The sequence below is a fragment of the Microcebus murinus genome, chromosome 1 (assembly GCF_040939455.1).
Source record: "Microcebus murinus isolate Inina chromosome 1, M.murinus_Inina_mat1.0, whole genome shotgun sequence".
Classification (NCBI taxonomy): domain Eukaryota; kingdom Metazoa; phylum Chordata; class Mammalia; order Primates; family Cheirogaleidae; genus Microcebus; species Microcebus murinus.
The window spans coordinates 94,973,252-94,995,412 of NC_134104.1; the positions used below are offsets into that span (position 1 = coordinate 94,973,252).

Consider the following 22,161-nt stretch of genomic DNA (forward strand, 5'->3'; position numbering starts at 1 on the left):
TAGATTAGGATTTAACTGAAATGGGGTAAGAAAGAGCTTTTTAGAATATCTAAACATATAGCTAAATAAATAAATAAAATCATAGTTAAATGTACATTTTAAAAAGAACAGAATTTTAAAATAATCAAGTATACAATTATTAGAAAAATATAACATCTCATGTGGTTGAAAGTGTTGCATACAGGTCTTTATTCATTCAATAAATATTTAATGAACACCAGAGCTGCACTCTTAGGACTGAGGACAAAGTATCAATGAACAGACATGGTTCTTGTCCTCATTCTGTTTAAGTCTATAAGTAGGGAAAAGAGACATTAAAAATAATAAATAAATATACAAGCAAGTTTATAATTCCAAATTTCCTAAGGGCAATGCTGAGGCATTTCCAACAAATATTATATATTACCCCTTTCTCCAGAGATATCAACTATGGAAACACTATATACATCCACTCAAAAGCAATTGTATTATTAAACAATAAATACAATTAGTATGTATATCATGTCATTTCACATATTGCTTTTTCACTCACCTTTTGATGTTATCTTTATTCTTAAATATTACATTCTATTCTACTCTATGATCATGACAATTTGTCTATTTAATTTAGTTCTCTCCAGTATCTGTACATTATTGAAAAAAGAAAACATGTTATATGATGTTTGTGTACATGTGCATAAGTTTCATTAGTGTAAATGCCTAGAATTTTGATTTTAGGGCCCATAATATTCAATAATACGACAAAGTACTATTCAGCTATACGAAACAACGGTGATATAGCACCTCTTGTATTTTCCTAGATAGAGCTGCAACCCATTCTACTAAGTGAAGTATCGCAAGAATGGGAAAATAAGCACCACATGTACTCACCAGCAAATTGGTTATTAACTGATCAACACCCAAGTGGACATATAGGAATAGCATTTATCCGGCATTGGGCAGGTGGGAGGAGTCAGGAGGGGATGGTTATATAATGAGTCAGATGTGCATTGTCTGGGGGATGGTCATGCTTGAAGCTCTGCCTTGAGGTGGGAGGAAAGGCAATACACGTAACCTAAAAATTTGTAGCCCCATAATATGCTGAAATAAAAAATAATGGTTATACCAACATAAAATCTAGCAGCATGTTTTCAAGTTCCTTGTTTCCTTCTGGGCTAATATTGAGCAATGACTGGCGTTTACAATTTGAACAACTTTCATTTGTGTGAATTGGTATTACATTGTTTGTCTGATTTCATATACTTGAAAAATTATTAGAAAAATTTAGATTTTTCATGTTCATTAGCCCCTGTACTTTCCTTTTCAGTGAATTGCTTTTTCAAATCTTTTGGACATTTTTTATTTTTTGTTTTCCATTTTCTTTCTGTTTTAAATTTCTAGTTCTTCATATATTCTGCATATATTTCTTTGTTGGTTATATGCATATTTCTGTCTGTGTATATTTTTAAACCTTTTATGGAATTTTGTAAGTAATTAAAAATTTAATTATTTAAATTAATTAATCTTTTCCTATAATGCTTGTACTTTTGTATCTTATTTTTTAAAACGTCTCTATCCCAATATCATTGAAATCATCTAATAAGTTTTCAGTTTTAAAGTTTTGTGTTTCATATTTAGGTCTTTGATTCATATAAAAATATTCTGCAAATGGTTTATGGTTAAAATAGATATTGAATCAAAATATTTTATATGATCAGCAGTTGTTTCATCAATACTTATTGAATAGGTCATATTCTAACACACTTCTCTCATATAATATAATCTTATATAAAACTGGGTATGTAGAATCTCTATTCTCTTCTATTATATAAGGCTACTTATCATTATGCAAACAATATTATTTTAAGAATTGAAACTCAGTATTAAATATTTATATCTAGTGAGGCAACTTGTTTCTCTTTATTTTTATACTTAAATGTATTGATTATTTTGAGATCTTTACTTTTCATAACTTTGCAAGTGAATTTTCAAATTTTTTAAAAAATTTCTGGTGGGAATTTATTTGAAATTGTATGACTATTAGAGGGAGAATAGACATCTTTACAATACAGTTTTCCCATGGACGAACAAGATATATTTCTCCAATTGGGAGATGGGACATCTGCTATACATATTTAATTCAATTTAAAAATATTTGTCATACAATTTTATATTTTCTTGTAATTAATTATTCCCAGCTACCCTATGGAGATATTTTAAAGAACATTGTTCTGGTTTTCATTCTCCCTCCCATTGTTGTTCCAACTGTCTTCTATTTTATTAATTTCTATTTTTATTACTATGATTTCTATTGTACTATTGTCTTTTTGTCAGTTATTGCATGGGATTTTTGGCTTTTAGAATTTTGTAATTTTTCCAACAACCATTTATATCTATGAATTTCTTTTTAATATTCATTTAGTTTCAAGTTACCAAGGTTTAATATGTGTTCTTATTGTTACACACTAAGCATTTTGTAATATCATTTTAATTCCTTTTTTGATCCAGGAATAGTCTGTAAGTGGTTTTTAAATCTCCAGCCTTATGAGGCAATTTATTTCGTTTTTATTTCTAATTGTATTAAACTACCATCAGAGAATTTCGCCTGTACTAGAAATTACTTGATATTTGCTGTGTTTGCTTTATGATCTAGTAGAAACTAAATTGTATAACATGTTCTTGTGTCTTTCTACTTGGAGAACTCAGAATTTATATATATATATTTCTATTAGATAAGCTTTTTTTTTTGACAGAGTCTCACTTTGTTGCCCAGGCTAGAGTGCCAGGGCGTCAGCCTAGCTCACAGCAACCTCAAACTCCTGGGCTCAAGGGTTCCTCCTGCCTCAGCCTTCCAAGTAACTGAGATTACAGGCATGCACTACCATGCCCAGAAAATTTTTTCTATTATATTTTTGGTTGGCCAACTAATTTCTTTCTATTTTTTAGTAGAGATGGGGTCTTGATCTTGCTCAGGCTGGTTTCAAACTCCTGTTCTTGATCGAACCTCCTCCCAGAGTGCCAGGATTACAGGCCTGAGCCACCACACACGGCCAGATAAGCTTTTTTATTACACTTTTTCAAATCATCTAGATTCCTATTTTTAAATTTGAATAATAGGTAAATTTCTCAAAAAAATGCACAAAAATCCGTTTTTCTCAATATATCCCAGCTAAAGCTAGGCATGATGACATAAACCTATGGTCTCAGCTGGGAAGATGGCTTGAGGCCAAGAGTTCCAGGCTCTAGTGTGCCATGACAGTGTCTGTGAACAGCCACTGCACTCCAGTGCGGGCAATATAGGAGAACTTATCGCTTAAAAAAAAAAATAAAGAATCTTAGTTAGTAAAATAACCCAGCTATTATCAATGTGTGCTTCATATTTTTAAACTTATATTTCTGGTGCCTATGGATTCCACATGATTGTATATTCTGATAAAATCAATACTTTTATCATTATGAAATTATCCTCTTTATCTCTAATTGTTTTGTGTTTGTGTAACATCTATTGTTACATAGTTCTGTTTTAATTAGAATTTGTCTGGTATAAAGTTTCCTATTCTGTACTTTCAAAATTTTTATATTATTCTTTTTTAGCAGTGTTTTTTAAATAGCAGGCAACTTTAAAAAAATTCAATTTATGAATCATTAATTTTCATGTTGTGTAATCCATTTAATTCAGATACATGTAGTTTGATCTTTTTCTCTTTTAGGTTCCACATTTGGCTTTATTTATATAAACTAATTTATGTATATAAATTAAACTTATTTATATAAACTAATTTGTATAAACTATAGTTTATATAAACTAATTTACATAAACTAATTTATATAAACTTTATTTATATAAACTAATATAAACTATATAAACTTTACTTATATAAACTAATTTATATAAACTTATTTATATAAACTATATAAACTTTATTTATATAAACTGTATTTTCTTTTTATTGCATGTTCTTTTTCTTTCCTTTTCTTATTTCTTTGATTTATTGAGTTTCTTTCTTTCTGTTTATTTTTCTACCTGCATGTTTGGAAGTAACTCATTCTGTTCACTTATAATAATAGTCACCTTTACATTTTTATCTTTCTAAACCTGACAAACTCTAAAATTGATTAATATCTCTATTCCCTTCCAAAGTACTACAATGATCTTATAATACTTACAATAATTTAAGTCTCATCAACCTCTCAAATTCGTTTTATTGCTATCTGACAGTTAAAGGCTATATTTTTTACTTTTATGAAATTATTACATGTTAATATTAATTCATCACATTTTTTAGTTTTTATTCAAACATGCCTATTGCATTAGATTCTGTAATTTTTTTATTGTCACACACTCAAGCTTTTTATTTTATTATTTGCTTTGAACTCAATGCCTTTTATAAAGTGTATCTTTTAATAAATCCTTCAATAAGAATCAGTGAGATATAAAATTATTTCCTTCTGAAAAGGGCCTTATATCACTTTATGGTACTAAAATTATATAAGCTGCTTCTTGAAAAAGAAAGGATAAGTGTATCAGCAACATTAGCATACCTTTAGGGAATTTACTTCCCTATTAAACAGGAGATACCACAGAAGAAAATCCACAATACAAGAACAAAAATCACAAGCAAAGTATTCAAATACACATCTCTCCGAAGAAGACGTGCAAATGGCCACCAGATATGTAAAAAAAAGTGCAAACATCACTGATTATCAAGGAAATGTAAATCAAAACCACAATGACATATCACATCATACCCATTAGGATGGCTGTTATCAAAAACAATAAATAATTGTTGGAGATGATATGGAAAAATCAGAACCCTGTACATTGTTAGTAGGAATGTGGAATGGCACAGCCGCTATGGAAAACAGTATGAAGATTACTACAAATTTTTAAAAATAGATTGTCATATGATACATGAATTCCACTTCTGGGTATATATATCCAAAGAAATTAAAAGCAGGATTTCAAAAAGACATTGCATCCCTATATTCATTACAGCATTTGCACAGTAGCCAAGACCAACTCAAATGTCCATTGAGTTGAATGACTATAGAAAATGTGATATACACACAATTAATTATTATTTAGTTGAAAAAAGAAAATCATGCCATTTATGACAACACTGTACAATATACTAAGTGAAATAACCACAGTCTGGAGGCTGGAAAGTCCAAGATCAAGTCACTGGCATCTGGTGAGGGCTGCTCTGTTTCCAGAGGGTATCTTGAACACTGTATCTTCTGGAAGGGAGGAATGCTGTGTCCTTATATAACAGTAAGCAAAAGGGCAAAAAGGGACAAACTTTCTCCATGAATCCCTTCTAAAGCAGTTAATCCAATCCAGAGGATGGAGCTCTCATGACATAAACAACTACCAAAAAGCCCCACCTCCCAAAACTTTTGCATTGGAAATTAAGTTTGCAACACATAAATTTTGAGGGTCACAGTCAGACCATAGATGTATCTAAAATTGTCAAACTCATAAAAGCAGGTAATTGAATGGTGGTTGTCAGGCATTGGGGGAGGAATACATGGCTAATTATTTCCCAGTGGGAATGAAGTTTCTGTTATACAAGATGAATAAATTCTAGTAATCTGCTGTACAGTATAGTAGCTGTACTCATATGCAACATTTTGTACTTGAAAATATGTTAAAAGGATAGATATTACTTTTAGTGTTATTAAACAAACAACACACAAAAGAACACTAGGAAATTTTTTGAGATTATGCATATGTTTAGTACCTTGGCTGTGGTGTTGGTATCACAGGGGTACACATACCTCCAAATTTATCAAGTTATATACATTAAATGTGTGTAATTTTTATATAGAAATTTTACCTATATAAGCTAAAAAGAGAAGAGTGGACTTGTAGACTTTTGATCCAGGCTGTTGGGTTCAAATCCCATCTCTTTCCTTTACTGACTGTGTGACCTCGAGAAAAGTTCACTTTATTGTACCTCAACATCTCAATCTATAAAATGAAGATAATAGCAAAAAGAATCATTGATGACTCCAGAAACTTTATATATTATAACTTTTTAATCCTCCAACAATTCTTTAAAGTGCATGCTGTTTTGCCTATGATAATTGAATTTACCTATGATTTGTCCCAACTAGTGTTTGATTTCTCTTTTGTGATTTCCTGTCTCTTGATATTGCCTTGTTTACCTCTTGAGTTTATCTTTATGCATCAGAAATATAAACTTCTCTGGTAGTCAAATGTTTTAGAAAGTTATGTATATCACAAAACACCTCTAGTATAAGAGATGGGGATAGATGATAAATTCTACTTTTGTTAATCTTATATTTTATAAAAACCTTTTCCATACATTAGATTGTGATTTTTCCCAAAATTTAATAAAATACCCAAGGCCAAAATGTATATTCTCTCTTGAATTGTATTAGTCAGGGTCCTCCAGAGAAACAGAACCAGTAGGCTATATATAGAGAGATATATAAGGGGAAAACTATTGTGAGAATTGTTAATGAAAGTTCAGTACTTGTCCCCAAGGCTGAGTCAGAGAAAACTAAGAATGAGGACAAGGGTTTCAGGACAAGGAAAGAAAAGTGTATTAATTTGCTGGCAAATGAGGAAGGCAGTGGACTAGCATCTCAAAGACTTTCATCCTGGGCTTTAAGCAGAAAAACAGGGATTAAAAACTTCTGCACAGCCAAGGAAACTATCACCAGAGCAAACAGACAACCTACAGAATGGGAGAAAATATTCACATGCTACACATCCAATAAAGGACTGATAAGGAGAATTTATATAGAACTCAAGAAAATCAGCAAGAAAAAATCAAATGACCCTATCAAAAAGTGGACAAAGGACATGAACAGAAACTTTTCAAAAAAGAAGATAGACTAATGGCTAACAAACATATGAAAAATGCTCAACATCTCTAATCATCAGAGAAATGCAAATCAAAACCACAATGAGATATCACTTGACTCCAGTGAGAATGGCCTTTATCAAAAAATCCCAAAACAATAAATGTTGGTGTGGTTGCCAAGAGATAGGAACACTCATACACTGTTGGTGGGACTGCAAACTAGTACAACCTCTGTGGATAGCAATATGAAGATACCTTAAAGAGATATAAGTAGAACTACCACTTGATCCATCAATCCCATTACCGGGCATCCTACCCCAAAAACAAAAGGCATTCTGTAAAAAAGACATCTGTACTAGAATGTTTATAGCAGCACAATTCACAACTGCAAAGATGTGGAAACAACCCAAGTGCCCATCAATACATGAGTAGATTAATAAAATGTGGTATACGTATACCACAGAGTACTACTCAGCCACAAAAAAACGATGGCAATCTAGCACCTCTTGCATTATCCTGGATAGAGCTGGAATTCATTCTACTAAGTGAAGTATCCCAAGAATGGAAAAACAAGCACCAGTATTCACCATCAAATTGGTTTTAACTGATCAACACTTAAGTGCACATATTAATAATAACATTCATCAAGTGTCAGGCAGATGGGAGGGTGGAGGAGGGGATGGGTATATTCACACTAATGAGTTCACTGAGCACCGTTTGGGGGATGGACACATGTGAAGCTCTGACTGGGGTGAGGCAATGGCAATATATGTAAGCTAAACATCTGTACCTTCATAATATGCTGAATTTTTTTAAATGAAAAAAATTAAAACAAAAATAAGTAAATAAATAAAAATTGTGGTAGTTTCGGTAGTTACATAATTGGTGGTTTCAGTTGACCTTATCTTTGGTGATGATGATCTCCTGATCCTTGTCCAGACAATTCTGTTGAGCCAACTTCTGTGGTTTAAAGTACCAGAAAACAAATAGCAAAGACCATTTTTCTGCCCCTTTGATTACTGGCCTTGGGGAGGAATAAAAGTTTTAATTCCAAAAAGGGTGGTGGTTTTAGAGGGAAAACTTGTAATATATTTCCTTATCCTTTTTTCTGGACTCTACCTCTGTTACAGAATTGGTTTACCAGATTATGGAGGCTAAGCAGTCCCACGATATGCCACATGCAAACTGGGAATCGGGAAAGCTATTAATGTAATTCTGTCTGTGTCTGAAAGTCAGAGGTCCAAGGGGAGTTGAACAATTGATGTAATACCCAGCTCAAGGGCAAAGAGCTGAGAATTGGGTAGGGGGTCATATAAGTCCCACAGTCAGGAACCAGAAGTTACCATGTTTAAGGGTAGAGGAGTAATATCTCAACTAAGAAAGAGAGAGTAAATTTGCTTTTCCTACGCCTTTTTGTTCTATTTGGGTGAGCCTGACGGGATTAGATGATGCCTGCCCATATTTGTGAAGGCACATCTTCTTTACTCAGTCTACTGATTCTAGTGCAAGTATCTTCTGGAAACACTCCCACAGACATACACAGAAATAATGTTCTATCAGCTATTGGGTCATCCCTTAACCCAGGCAATTTGAAACATACAATTAATTATCACTCTTCATGTCATTTCTATGGCCACTGATGTAGACATTTATAGAAGTTAATATAGCCATACTTCTAACAATTTATGTGTAAATATAAGTTAGATATGCATGCATTTGTAAAAGAATACTTTGTGAAACCTACAAATAGATTGCTCCTTCCAGCCATGTTACTCATGATTTTTAACACTAATCTATTTGTTTATGTCATGCTGATCACTTAAACAGAGCGAAAACTCTGCCCTCAGAAGAATGATGATACAGAAAAGGGCTAAAGTACCATCTGTTGAGTTCGAGGAGGAAGTCAAAAGTAAAACTGTTACTGGGAGGCAAGTTTCAGTGATGTTTTCTCACGGCCAGCAAAATAAGCTTCTATGTATTTTGAAATTCACTCTGAGTAAATCTCTTTTCCATGATAAAATCATGCTGTGAATGTAATCACCAAATATGAACAGACTGAAAAACAATGTTAAGATACAGATTGTACTAAGACATAGCAAGATTAATTATTATTTCCCTGATTATATTTAGTAACTGCAGTAATACACCAGAAATCCAGTGCTTAGCTAAATGTCAGACTATTTGGCATTACATTGTTAGTCTAGTTCCAAAACAGAGGTAAATCTCAGCCGTTCACAATTTCTGCACTGTGGTTTTTGACTGTATTTCTCCCTATTGCCCCAAGAAACAAGATTTAAATTTTGGTACTTGCCAAGTCATTCTGTGGTAATAAACTGAAGTTTCAAAGAAAAAACAGAAAGACAAGTATCTGGAAATATAGCAAAAAGGAAAAAGAAGCAGAAAACACAGAGGACAGAAAGATTGTCAGAGGAAAAAATATCTTAGCAGACAGGGCTAAAATTACCCCGGTTTTGAAGGTACAACCTTGCTGTAGGGGGAGCCACTGGTTGCTCTTCTTTAATTCTTGTCTCAGAAGTTACTGTATAACTCCAAAATGTGATCTTACAATGATCAAATTTATTTTATAAGAATCTTATTTTTAAAAAATATACAAATTAGGAAATTTTTCAAATTACAGACATAGAGAAAGAATGCAAAATGTTATAATTTCCTATCTCACAAATAGAGTAGCATAACCGTTTTATTAATTTAATTAATTAATTTTTTAAACATGCTTGACATTTTATTTTATACTAAACAAAACTCTTCCATTTTTTCTCTGTCTTGAGCCCAGCTTTGAATATTTTTGCAGCCAGTGTATCTCTAGCATGTGCACACACACACACACACACATACAAATACAGATATGCACACACACACACAAGTGCAGATATGCACACACAGGTACACATACACATTGGCTCCGGTCTTTGTGATGTCATCTACCTCCCCAACATTTCTGCCCTTTAGGGAGTCTCCCAATTGCCTCTTTTTCTTTAAATTATTTTTAAATCTGCCTTTCACTCCATCTACTCCACTCTTACTTAAAATCTCTTTGCCCTAGCTTCTTCAAACTTCAACTTAACTTCCTTTTCTTTTTATTATCCTTAACTTGTTTTGACATGTTTATATCATTTCAGTAATGTTAATTTGGCAGCTTTGCCTCTTTCTGATTGTAAAAAACATAATGCAAGACAAAAATTAATCTTTTCCATAATTTTGGGTAAAAATTTCCTGCTAGATCATCTCAGCATGAAGTGCAGGATGGAATTTTTGACCATTATTCATTTAAATGTGACATTCTATTCAGGTCTGTATAAATAATGATTACAGGAGCAGTATGTTTGCATTACAGAAAATTGGAAAAGAGAAAAAATCATTTAGAGGTAAATTATTTTATATACTCACTCTGGAACCACCCTTACAAATCAATAAAGTGATGCCAGGCAAGAACTGGGGTAAGGGCCCAAAACTCTGTGAAGGCACAGGCTAAAATAAAATAGCTAAAAATAATAATAAAAATAATCAATCACTGCCCCCTCATTTTCTTGATAATAATTTATCACTGTTCCCCTGTTTCCTTCTCTGTAATTGCTACTCAGGAGTCACATACCTGATGGTTATAAAGATTCTTAACTTTTTTCATATATAACATCACCTTTGCAAAACCTAGGAGTAATTTCTGAGATATCTTCCAGGTCCCACAGTCTAATGGATTGGCTGACCCATCCAAACCAGTGGCCCATTCCAAGAAAGTGACTCAACTGGAATTGTGACCCCAGGAACTGAAGCATGATTTCTCCACCCCTATAATTTTTCCCCAAACCTAGCCAATTAGCAAACCTAATTGCCTAATCCTTTGCCCAACAAACCATCCTTAAAAACCCTGTCTCCCAAATTTTCAGAAAGGTGATTTGAGAAGTTCCTCCCATCTCCCTGCTTAGCACTATGTGGAATTAAACCCTTTCTCTGGGGTTTAATTCTGCAACACCTACTGTCTCAGTGTATTGGCTTCCTCTTGGGCAGACAGCAATGAACCTGGGTGGGTGGTAACAACTCTACAGCAATAACCACTATTAACATTTTAATTTTTAGTCTTCCAAATTCTCCTGGTGAGTGTGTTTGTGTGTGTGGCTACCATAATGAGATCACATTTTTCATAATGTTCTGCAAACCTAATTCTTTTAGCCAAGAATTTTAGCCTCAGTTATTTGTTTCTGAATTAATACCCCAAACTATTCAAATTTCCAAAATAGAACCCCAAAATATCCTTTATGATATCTGAACCTTTCTTGGCCATGAACCAGTCACTGCATCTGATTATGTTCTTTATGTGTTGTCCAGGCTTGCACAGAACCTTTCTTTTGCTGTTTTGTTGAAATGACCAGGCCAATGTAGCCCACTTTCAAGAGTTGTCTTGTTTTGTTATTGTGATATAATTTGCTTTCTAAATTTATTTTCTTTATTTCATATAAAATGGAACTCCTATATTAAAACTTAATAATAAAAAATTCTAATTAAAAATTTATATATAAACTAGGTGATGTTATATAGCTAATAATCTATTAATGCCACCATTCATGATGCAAACAATTACTCTTTGCTTAAGTTATAAAATTCTGGTTATAGTCTGTGTGGTTATCAAGAATATCAAATATCCAGTTTTCCATCTTCAAACTAGGATAAACTTAGTGATTTTAACACCAATTGTTAATTCTTGCCACAGTTTTTTATTTATGTTTGTGAAATTTTTGTTTTTAGCATGTTATTCTTTCTTATGTTATTCCATTTTATGTTGCTATAAAGGAAATACCTGAGACTGGGTAAATTTAATTCATTTAAAAAAGAGGTTTTGTTTTTTTTTAGCTCACAGTTCTATAGACAGTATAAGAATGGCGCTTTTGGTGAGGGCTTCAGGGAGCTTCCGATCAAGGCAGAAGGCAAAGTGGGAGCAGGCATGTCATGTGGTGAGAGAGGGAGCAAAACAAGGGGAGGAGGTGGTGTCAGGTTCCTTTAAACAACTAGCACACCTGTGAACTAATACAGCAAAAACTCACTCATTACTGTGGGCAGCTTGCCCTAGACCTAGCCCCCCAAACAAGTTTATTCTCTTAGGCCTCCAGGCCTGGCATGGGAGGGGGGCTGCCTTGAAGATTTTTGAAAGCACTTTGGAGACTTTTTTTCTCATTCTCTCGATTATTAGTGCCTGGTTCCCTTTTAGTCATGCTACTCTCTAACAAATCTGAGATAAACTTGGATTTCTCTCCTGAAAATGCTGTTTCCTTCTCTACCATGTGGCTAGGCTGTGAATTCTCCAAATGTTTAACCCTCTTCTTCCCTTTTAATTATAAGTTCCAACTTTGAATCATTCCTTTGTTCCTATATCTGGCCATAGGCTATTAGTAGCAGCCACACCACCACTTGAACGCTTTGCTGCTTAGAAATTTCTTCAGCCAGATAGCCTAGGTCATCACTTTTTAAATTAGGCCTTCAACAAAGACATAGAGCACCAACACAAGGCAGGCAAGTTCTTTGCTAAGGTGTAACTAGGGTGACTTTTGCTCTAGTTCCCAATAAATTCCCATATCCATCTGAGACCACATCAACCTAGTCTTTACTGTCCATATGTCTATCAGTGTCTTGGTCACAATCACTTAAGAAGTCTCTAAAGAATTCCAAACTTTCCCTCAACTTTCTGTCTTCTGAGCCCTCTAAACACTTCCACCCCCAGCCTATTACCCAGTTCCAAAGCCACTTCCATATTTTCAGGTATCTTTATAGCAATACCCTCTCCAAGTACCAATTTTCTTTTTCTATTTCAAACATCTAAATGATATCACCTTTACATATATTAGTTGTCCTTCTTTCTTCTTTAAATTAGAGTTGTCTCTCAATAACAAGGCTGTTCAACTTTATATTCTATTTGCCAGATTGTTGATTGAATTAATTTATATCTATAACCTAAGAGTAGGTGGATATCCATAGATCTTACTGGAATGTTTAGGGAAAAGTATGGTACCGAAAATAACTCTAAAATAATTCAGGGAAAATAATATGCAAGTGTGTGCATGTGTGTATGTGTATAATCATATATATGTATATATGAAGAAAGGGAGAATTGAAATTGGCTCAAAATATTAACATGTGGTGAATATGAGTAAAGATTATATGAAATTTTCTTGCACTGATTTGAAACTTTTCTATAAATTCTAAATTACATATAAATAAAAATTACATTTCAGGAAACTAATAAAAATGTGAAAACATGGTTGACCACAATAATAAGCAAATTAATTCAACATAAATAGTCATATTTTTATCTAAAAAATTGTGAGGTAGCAGTCTGAAATGTGAATTCTTGGTATGCTCATGGCCAAAGAATGACCAGGTGCACCAAAGTCAGGCAAGTATGAAAATGAGGTTTATTAAGGAGAAAAAAAATAGAATTATAGAGCAAGAGCAAGATACAGGTTTACAGAGTGAGATACATATACCACAGATGATGACTGGACCCATTGTAGTAGCAAAAAAGGGAGAACAAAATGGGCTTGATTATGGTCTGGGTCTTGTTTAATAGCGTCTGGGTTGGGACCTCCTCGTTGCTTAGATGTCACCATGGAACCCCTTTGATTGGACAGTTGGGAGTTATATGACCTGAGTCTTATTGCACATGCAGATCTCCCATGAGCCTCTCTGAAAGCCCATGAGGGGGGGAGTAAATGGCAACAGCACACACTTTTGTCCCTAGGAAGCCCAGAATCCTTCACTATCTACCTGACAAAATGAATAAAATAGTAAAATATGTAATTATAAATTGTCTTTTGAGCATAAGAAAGTTATACACTTTCCTAAATAGCTGATGAGAGTATAAATTCCTCCTGTGTGGTGGAGATAGTTGGTCATCTATGTCTTAGCCATAAAAGTGTACATATATTTTAAACAATTATGATTTAAGTAATTATTTCATGAAAATAAGAAATGTTTTAAAGTATTTGCAATTATTATGTCCATTTTTATATTACTATTTCAAAGAGAAATTTAAAATAATCTACCTATTTAACGAAAGTAAGTTAGTTAAAGTAAAATATATGATTGTGTACACATAAAGGGAAGAAAAAAGAAAAGTATATAGATGGTAGCATAACAATTTTCCCAGGTGTTAGGCTGCAGAACTTTGTCTCTTACAGTGTGGTCTGTGAACTTCCCCAATCATTCTCACTTAGGAAGCCAATTTAAAAGATCCCTCTCTCAGTAAACTGAAGTCAAAGCCCAGGAGTGTGCTGGAGGAATCTGGATTGTAAATAGTTCTCTGATTGATTCAATAACATACTAATTTATAATTTTTCTGAGAATAGAACTTTTTTGACACTTTTTTAATTTTGAAGTATTATGGGGTATAAATATTTTGGTTACATGGATTGCTCTTATAATGCTTGAGTCATGGTTATAAGTATGCCTGTCACCCTGAGGTAGAACTTTAAGAGTAGTCAAATGTTTGGGAAGAGTAAATTTAAGCCAAATCAACAAATTCTATTATAAACAAAGAAGCTTGCTGCTCTTTCTGTCTTTTTATGTTTTGTAAGAATGAGTTTCTCCTTTCTTTGCTCAAGCCCTGGTGCAATCTAGTTTGAGAACTTGTTTATATACTTTGATTCTCCTACTTTTGCCACTTCCCTGAAAATCTGCTAGTGTTCTAGGCTCTAATCAAATTGCTAGTATCTATAAAACTCTTTTACCTAAACTACCTACATCCTTATATAAAAAGCAGCACAGACAGAATTCCCAACATTCACTCTCCCTTAACTCCAAAAGATCTATATGGTGTCCCTTACTAATGTTACTTCCTATAGACACTTGCATATCAGCTGCTACCATATTCTCAAAAAATTTTGTTATGTGCAAGGGTGGACCTACTTTTAGTATTTGCAGAGAAATCCAACTACAAATATCTACCGCATCCAGGTGTAAGTGTCTAATCCCTTGGCTCAAGAGATTTGTTGAGATTGATTTTGACTAAGAACATTTCCCCTTTCTGTCAGAATTGTTGGAAACTGATTCCTATCTAATAGCCTGTGGAAGATTCAGGAGATTGAAAAAAATACATATACTTTGTACTAGACATATTCAGCTATTCCACTTCTAGGAAAATAAATCAAGAAAATAAGCAAAACCTGCACCAAAATATCCATATACAAAATACTTATTGTGATAATGTGTACATGAAAAAATATTAAAAATAACTTTAGTACTTGTATAATTTGGAGCAAATTGCTTAAAATCTTTGTTGTTAAATTTCCTCACCTGTAAATAGAGATAATAATAGTACTTACTTTAAAGGTAGTAGTGAGTTTTTAACAAATTAAAATATTTAAAGTGTTCAGATTAGTGTTTTCAAATAGTATTTTTTTACCTAACATAATGATTATCATACAATACCCAATTAATATATCACTCAGTAATTAAAATGTTTAATAGGAAATCAATACCATAAATTTAAAAGCAAGAAAAATTATGAAAACAAATGATTTTACTATTGCTACATATATTACTATAACCATGTACATAGATTTTTAAAAGTTGAATACAATATACCAAATGATCTTTTCCCTCTGTGATATGTAAAATGTAGAAATATACTTATTCTTCTAATCCATATTTTTTCAGAGAATGCATTGCTCTTGTGAAAATAAGAAAGAAAGAATTAATCAAAGAAAAGTTTAGAGCACTATTGTGGCATTAGTATGCCTAAGAAAGATTAATGTATAATATAGGACTAATGTTTCCCACATCATCTCAAATCTCGAGTGCTACTAATGAGAGAAAAGCCAGCCCAGTGGTAAAGGAGTTGCAATTAAACCTTAAAAGCAAAAAAACACTGTGACTGGCTAACCAAAAGCAATCCGAGAGCCAAGACTAGGATGGGTGTCCTCCACAAGCTTCAGCATATATGGTTGCAAAATCTGAGCAGTGTTAATGCCGTGTCAAGTGTCTTGTGGTATTTCATCAGTGTCACTTACAAGGCATACTCAACGGTTAACAGCAGGATCATTAACCATCCAGGCTGTGAGGTAATGGAATAGAACTTGCCTACTAACCCTGAAACAAGCTCACTGTGTGTGACCTACATCCTCCCGCTGGATGTGGATGAGAAAATGATGACACCACAGAAGCAAAGCAGCTGCTGTATGTTGAGCCACAAAGGAAGAAACTCTCAAGTAACACAGGAAGAAGAAATGCCTTAGAATGCACTGAAATAATGAATCTAATAATGTGGCATAGTTGAGAAATCTTGTAAGAAAAAGAACTAAAGGTGGATCACTGAACTAAAAACATTGAGCAGAGGAAAAGTTACCAGTTTTTATAATCAGTTTAAACAACATGTGTTAAAAATAAAAAATCTATTTTAACTGATTATTTCACTGTTTATCTTCCTGTTTAATGATGAAAATTAAATGTGTATATATGTGATATATTTTTTATAGTTGTCAGTGAATATCAGGGCATATAAAATGCTCTGCTGAATTCACACTAATATCAAAAAACATCCCTCAACAATTTCAGGGTTTGACAATAAAACCAACTACATGCTAGTGCAGAAAACAATACAGTGGACTTATTTTGGGGAGAAGAATTTTGACATTTGGATTTAAAAAATAATGTGACTTCAACCTATGGACTCTCATGTGGGCCATCAGAATGACTATATCTTAAACAGAAATCCATCACTTTACAAATCATTGCAAAATATTCAGTACTTCCTTTTAAAAAGCTTTTCCTCCTCTTATATATGTATTTTGTAACTTTTACATTACTAGGTTATTAAATAAAGTATAATCTAAATTACAAATTATTATGATTGTGAGGTTTATTATAAAGTCAATACTACGTAAGTAGAAATTTTCAGAGAAAAGATAATTTTAAAAAACCAAAATGGCTATTAGCTTGGAAGCAGTTAAGATGGAATGATATCAGCCTAATCTTGGTTAAAATTCTGTTTCCAAAACAGTGGGGGGATATATAGCAAGTTTCTGATTTTTATAAACTTTAGCTTTCTCATCTGAAAATATAGCTAATAATATTTAAATAATATATTTGTTGAAATAATATAAAATAGTTCATGTAAAGCATCAGTTATAATAACTGTCAAAAGGTAGAATTACAGCAAATGCTAGTTCTAATATTTCCTTGTTTGAAATTTTAACACACTATTAAGAACCAAAAATGGGCTTACCTATAAATATCTGCCATCTTATTAGTCCACAGTGAGCCCAAAATTGAGAGATTTAAAAGAGAAAGCTATCATTTACAAAATGTTAACAATGTACTGCCTTGAGAAGCCAAACATTAATGAGTTATTGAAAGGTTTTATTTTTCCCCAAATATCTATTTCAAGGAAAATAAGCCTGGAAGACAAATATATCTCCCATAGCATGTGCACAGCTGTTTGACAAATGTGTCTTTTCTATAGAGTTTGGTAAATATTGTTCACTGTATTTTTCCTGGTTTGACCAGAAAATTGTGACTTACTATGTATGACTTCCAGCAGAGGCCCCAGAATACGAAATTACTAATGCTGGCTGAGATTTGTGTGACTTAAATAAGTGTTTGGGTATAGGAATTGGAAGGGGATACATAGCAGAAACATTCACTCAGTTAATAGAACTAATCTTTTGATTTGCATAGCTTACATCAACAGGGTAATTATTTTGTTTCCTATTTTCTCTTTTACTATCTTTTCTAACTGCACCATTTTAACAGTACACTGGAATTCAATAACAACTTTTTAAATAAAAAATATGTGCATCTTCAAATCTTAAGACAACCATAGAAAAAAATGTATATTATGTAAAAAAGAAAAAAAAACAACTTAAAAGTTCTGATAGTGTTACCAAATAAACCTTGTGAATTTTCTGTTAAATTTCAACTTCTTTTAGTTAAGCAAGCTTCTATACTTTTTCCCCCGCACTCTTAGAAGAGCACCTGCAGTTGTAAAACATGAATCCGGTAATACTTCTGTAAATGAATCACTATTGCATTCATCCCATTAGCCTCTGAACAGATGTCAGAAAGTGAAGATTGGCTGCCTCTAGATCAAGTTGCTGCTGCCAACTCTCGCGAGCTTTGTCAGTAACAGTTGATTGTAATGTCAGTGCGGTCCAATTTACAGGCTGGAGCAGCAGCTGCATCCTGTATTTCTCTGAAGTATTACATGATTTTTACTCCTTGCAAACTTTATCATCTTTGTTGCAGAGTTGGGTAAGTTGCTCTGAATTTACACTTTCGTGTAAAGATCCAAGTTACTGTGAAGCTCCTTCTGTGGAAGTAGTGTGATCTCTTCACGTGTTTGCTATGCCCCTTGGGTGCTCTGTGGGAAACAGTCACCGAAGCTTGCATGTGGGACAGAGGAAGCAAGCGAGCAGGCAGATGCATCAAATCTTCCTATTCAGGGAAAACAGACTCCGTTCATTTGACGGCTGAGGAAATAATGAATTTATTTAATTTTGTATAAAGAACTGTAGCACTTGTGGAATCACTGTGATGTACATTCTTAGTGAGCTTTCTAAGGGAAAGCATTTTATACTGTTTTAATCTTAAATGCATTGTTTAGTTAATCTCTCCCTATGAATATCAAAAGTAGTCTTTCACCAGTCTTGCTCTATTTTTCTTTCCTTTTTTTAAAGTGGCATGGAATTAATAATTTTCTTGTTTTGCTAAGCAATTTTCTTAATCAACATTTTGTCAGCTGGAACTTTAGCAAAATCGATTGACAAATAAAAGTTTCTTTTATGTAAAGGAAAATCTATTTCCTAGTGATTTACAAACTTGTCCTCTTTGCCTTGTTTGTTCTCTTCCTTTTCTATGTGTGTTTAAATTGTAACAAAACATCTTACATTTGCTATTAGTTTTATTATTATAGAAATAAGCAAATATAGACTTTCTGCTCATCAGGTAATCTCATAAACTTACTATTACCTTGATGACATTGGTTCCAATTTAACCAGGGAATTAAGCATCAAAAAGTATAAAATGTATGAGTGATTAAGAGTAAACTGGAATATGAGCAAAATAATTTTATTGTTTATGATTTCTGTTTTTATATTATGAGTATATCTTATTACTGTTTCATGATAATAAACTCAATCAGGAGTTACTATCTCTAGTTTATGTAATGCCTTACTTAATATAAACTATCCCATAGTTATGATAAATACAAAGTTAATTTATTTAAATAACTATTTTGTTTAAGAAAAAGTATGAGTTTTTAAAGTGTGACTTTATAATTTAAATGAAAATTTTTAGAATTCTCTCTAGATATGAAGTAGCAGAGCCTTTTGGATGCCACTTAAATTTTCTTGTGGGATTTACAAAGTTCTATTTATTCTCCTAGATTTTGTTTGTTGTTGTTTGTTTGCAGTATTCTGCTTCTTTAATTATAAAAATGTGTTTGGGATCTACTCTGTATTTCATTTTTATAAAGCAGAAACTAATAATATCTTCACAAGTCACATTTTATCTAAAAATTTTGTTCCTGTTTTGATTAATTTCTGTAACAATAATACATATTTAAATTATGTGTTGTCTTCATTTTGATGCTTTCTTGCCAAAATCTGCTTATTCTTACCAACACTAGACTGTCCCAGATGTTAGAAAATTGTAATTGAATAAATAACAACCTGAGAGCAGATTCATTTTTCAAAGAAGACTCAAGACTAATAATTTATGCTCAAATTATTTATACAATGAAAAGTTTGTGAACTTTCTTCCTGTCTAGACAGATACAGATCTTATGCTTCTCATACCTAATGTAATGTCTTCTATCTGTACATATCCTTTCAATGACTAATGGGTATCTGATGAATCCCTGAAAAACAGTGGTATAGTCTATTTATAAACAAACTTCCTCGATTTCCTACTTCGCTTGCCACAAATAAAAACATTTTAGGTTTGGTAGAAAGACTTACTTTTTTTAATTTGCCCAAACACATTTAATGCTGCTTGTTCTAGACCATATTAATATTTTCTAGATAGTGCTTTCTCTACCATTTTAAGAGGCTTTGGTTTTAAGTAGATTTATGCATTTTATTATAATTTTTAAAAGACAGGAACATTATTCTACACCCAAAGAAAACTGTTATGAATATTCACTTGACCATCCTTTAAGAAATTCCTGGCTGGTCCATTATTTTGAAAGTTTGATTACTATTCAAGTATGCCAAATAGATGGCAAATAAATAGCTCTTCATATCAATTATTTTAGCACACCCATATTTTATAGCATAGCATTGTACATTTCTTTTTTAAATTGGCTGAGGAATTTTGATACTTCCTTCACAATTGAATTAAAAATGCAAAAAAGAAATAATTTTATGTTTTTTAAAAATTTTAACTGTTATATTTTTTAAAGTTTAGAGTTTTCCACAAATTGCCAATAAATTTTGATATCCTGGAGCATTTGATAAACTTGAAACACAATAGTACTAATTTATCCTTCAGGTATTTCCCCTCCTACTCCCATCAATCATTTTCTTTTGCAATTCCAAACAAAACTCCCACCTTTCTTCCAAATATTAAATAGTATTTTAATAAGCTAACTGATCTAAATTCAGATAATCACTTGTACTTCGAGGGGAAAATTTCCCCCATTCTTTATAATAGACATGTTATATACTTTCAGAGTTTAAGTGCTTATTTAATATGACAGTAGCCAATTGCATCAGACTTTATGGAAGGAAAAACAATGAAGTCTTATTAAATATTTTAATAATTAATAAAAATTTTGAGGTATAGACTAACAAGATTCTTAGTGTCCTTTTTTAATTTGCCTTTTGATTATTTAATTATATGATAAACGTATTGAAACTTTTCAAATTTTTTTAATGGAAAACTACAGAGTAACATGTTAGAATAGAGAATACCAGATTATGAAAAAGTCAATATGATGCATCTTTAAATAAAGTATTATAGCCTAATATTAATATATCAGCCTACACTAACAATGAGTATGTGAACATCTGCATATTTTCATGTTGAAGTACAGATTTAATAACATGATTTATAACACTGCAACAGGTACAGATGAGTTGGAATTATCACTTTTGCAATGAATGCATTTACATTGATTATTTTCAATGTTACTAATTACATTATTTACAAGGTGATCACTCAGATATCACTACTGAAAAAGTAAGATTTTAATTCATATAATTAGTATTATATAATGTTAAAATCTATGTAGCACAAAATATAAATAAAACATGTAAGAAATGGTTATTAAATCAAACTAAGTGACATGACATTGATATTACAACCTTTTAGATGTCATAGCAGTTGTGTGGAAACTTATACAATGAAAATTATATTTATTGATTATACACACAAAAATATATTTTGGTAGTAATTATAGTACTAGCTTTGCAATAAAAGTAACAAGCTATCTATATAGAAAAGTTTCAGAGACCAAATATTTGATGTTTGTTTTTTAAAGAAACATAATATTTAAATGAAACCAAGGTGGGGAATAGATGATCTTTGCTTTAGACTCAGAGGAAAACTGACTGAGCTAGTCAAGGGAAAGGAACGAGTACAACCTGGGATGCTGCAATTAATTTGTTAAAATGCAGTTGAAATCAAACCAGCTTTGTACCTCTTTATTCCTTTTTCCCATCCAAAGCAGTTTTTCAAAAGAGAAATCCATCATAGCACTTTCTTCTCCAAATGCCCACTTCCATTTATTTAAGAGAAAAGACTTATTAATTATCAAGAAAAAAAAAAAAGGATTGTGGTAGCAGCAGTGCCTCTGAAACTTCTATTCTGTTAGGAATAAAAAATTTCATTTGGCCAGGCATGACGGCTCACACCTGTAATCCTAGCACTTTGAGAGGCTGAGGCAGGAGGAAGGAGGATTGCTTGAAGTCAGGAATTGGAGACCAGCCTAAGCAAGAGTGAGACCTTGTCTCTACAAAAAATAGAAAAATTAGCCGGGCACAGTGGCACACACCTATAGTCTCAGCTATTTGGGAGGCTGAGGCAGGAGGATCACTTGAAGCCAGGAGTGTGAGGTTGCAGTGAGCTATTATGACACCACTGCACTCTATCCCTGGCAACAAAGTGAGACCCTGTCTAAGAAAGAAGGAAAGAAGGAAAGAAAGAAAAGAAAGAAAAGAAGGAAAGAAAGAAAGAAAGAAAGAAAGAAAGAAAGAAAGAAAGAAAGAAAGAAAGAAAGAAAGAAAGAAAGAAAGAAAGAGAGAGAGAGAGAGAGAGAGAAAGAAAGAAAGAGAGAGAGAGAAAGAAAATTCATTAGTAGATATCAGGTTTCAGGAAACATTAAATCATTGTTATATATCATTTA

The 22,161-nt window shown here is 32.5% G+C and overlaps 1 protein-coding gene and 1 long non-coding RNA gene across 3 annotated transcripts in view; one reads left to right on the forward strand and one right to left on the reverse strand.

The window, feature by feature from the left end:
• Positions 1-22,161, reverse strand: part of LOC105881537 (uncharacterized) — a 40,064-nt gene that overhangs the window by 15,566 nt on the left and 2,337 nt on the right. The window lies entirely within an intron of this gene.
• Positions 17,942-22,161, forward strand: part of BCHE (butyrylcholinesterase) — a 68,256-nt gene continuing 64,036 nt past the window's right edge. For both annotated transcript variants that reach the window (XM_012783236.3, XM_012783237.3), the window contains exon 1: positions 17,942-18,068. The gene's annotated coding sequence lies outside the window, so the exon portion shown is untranslated. The remainder of the gene's footprint in view (positions 18,069-22,161) is intronic.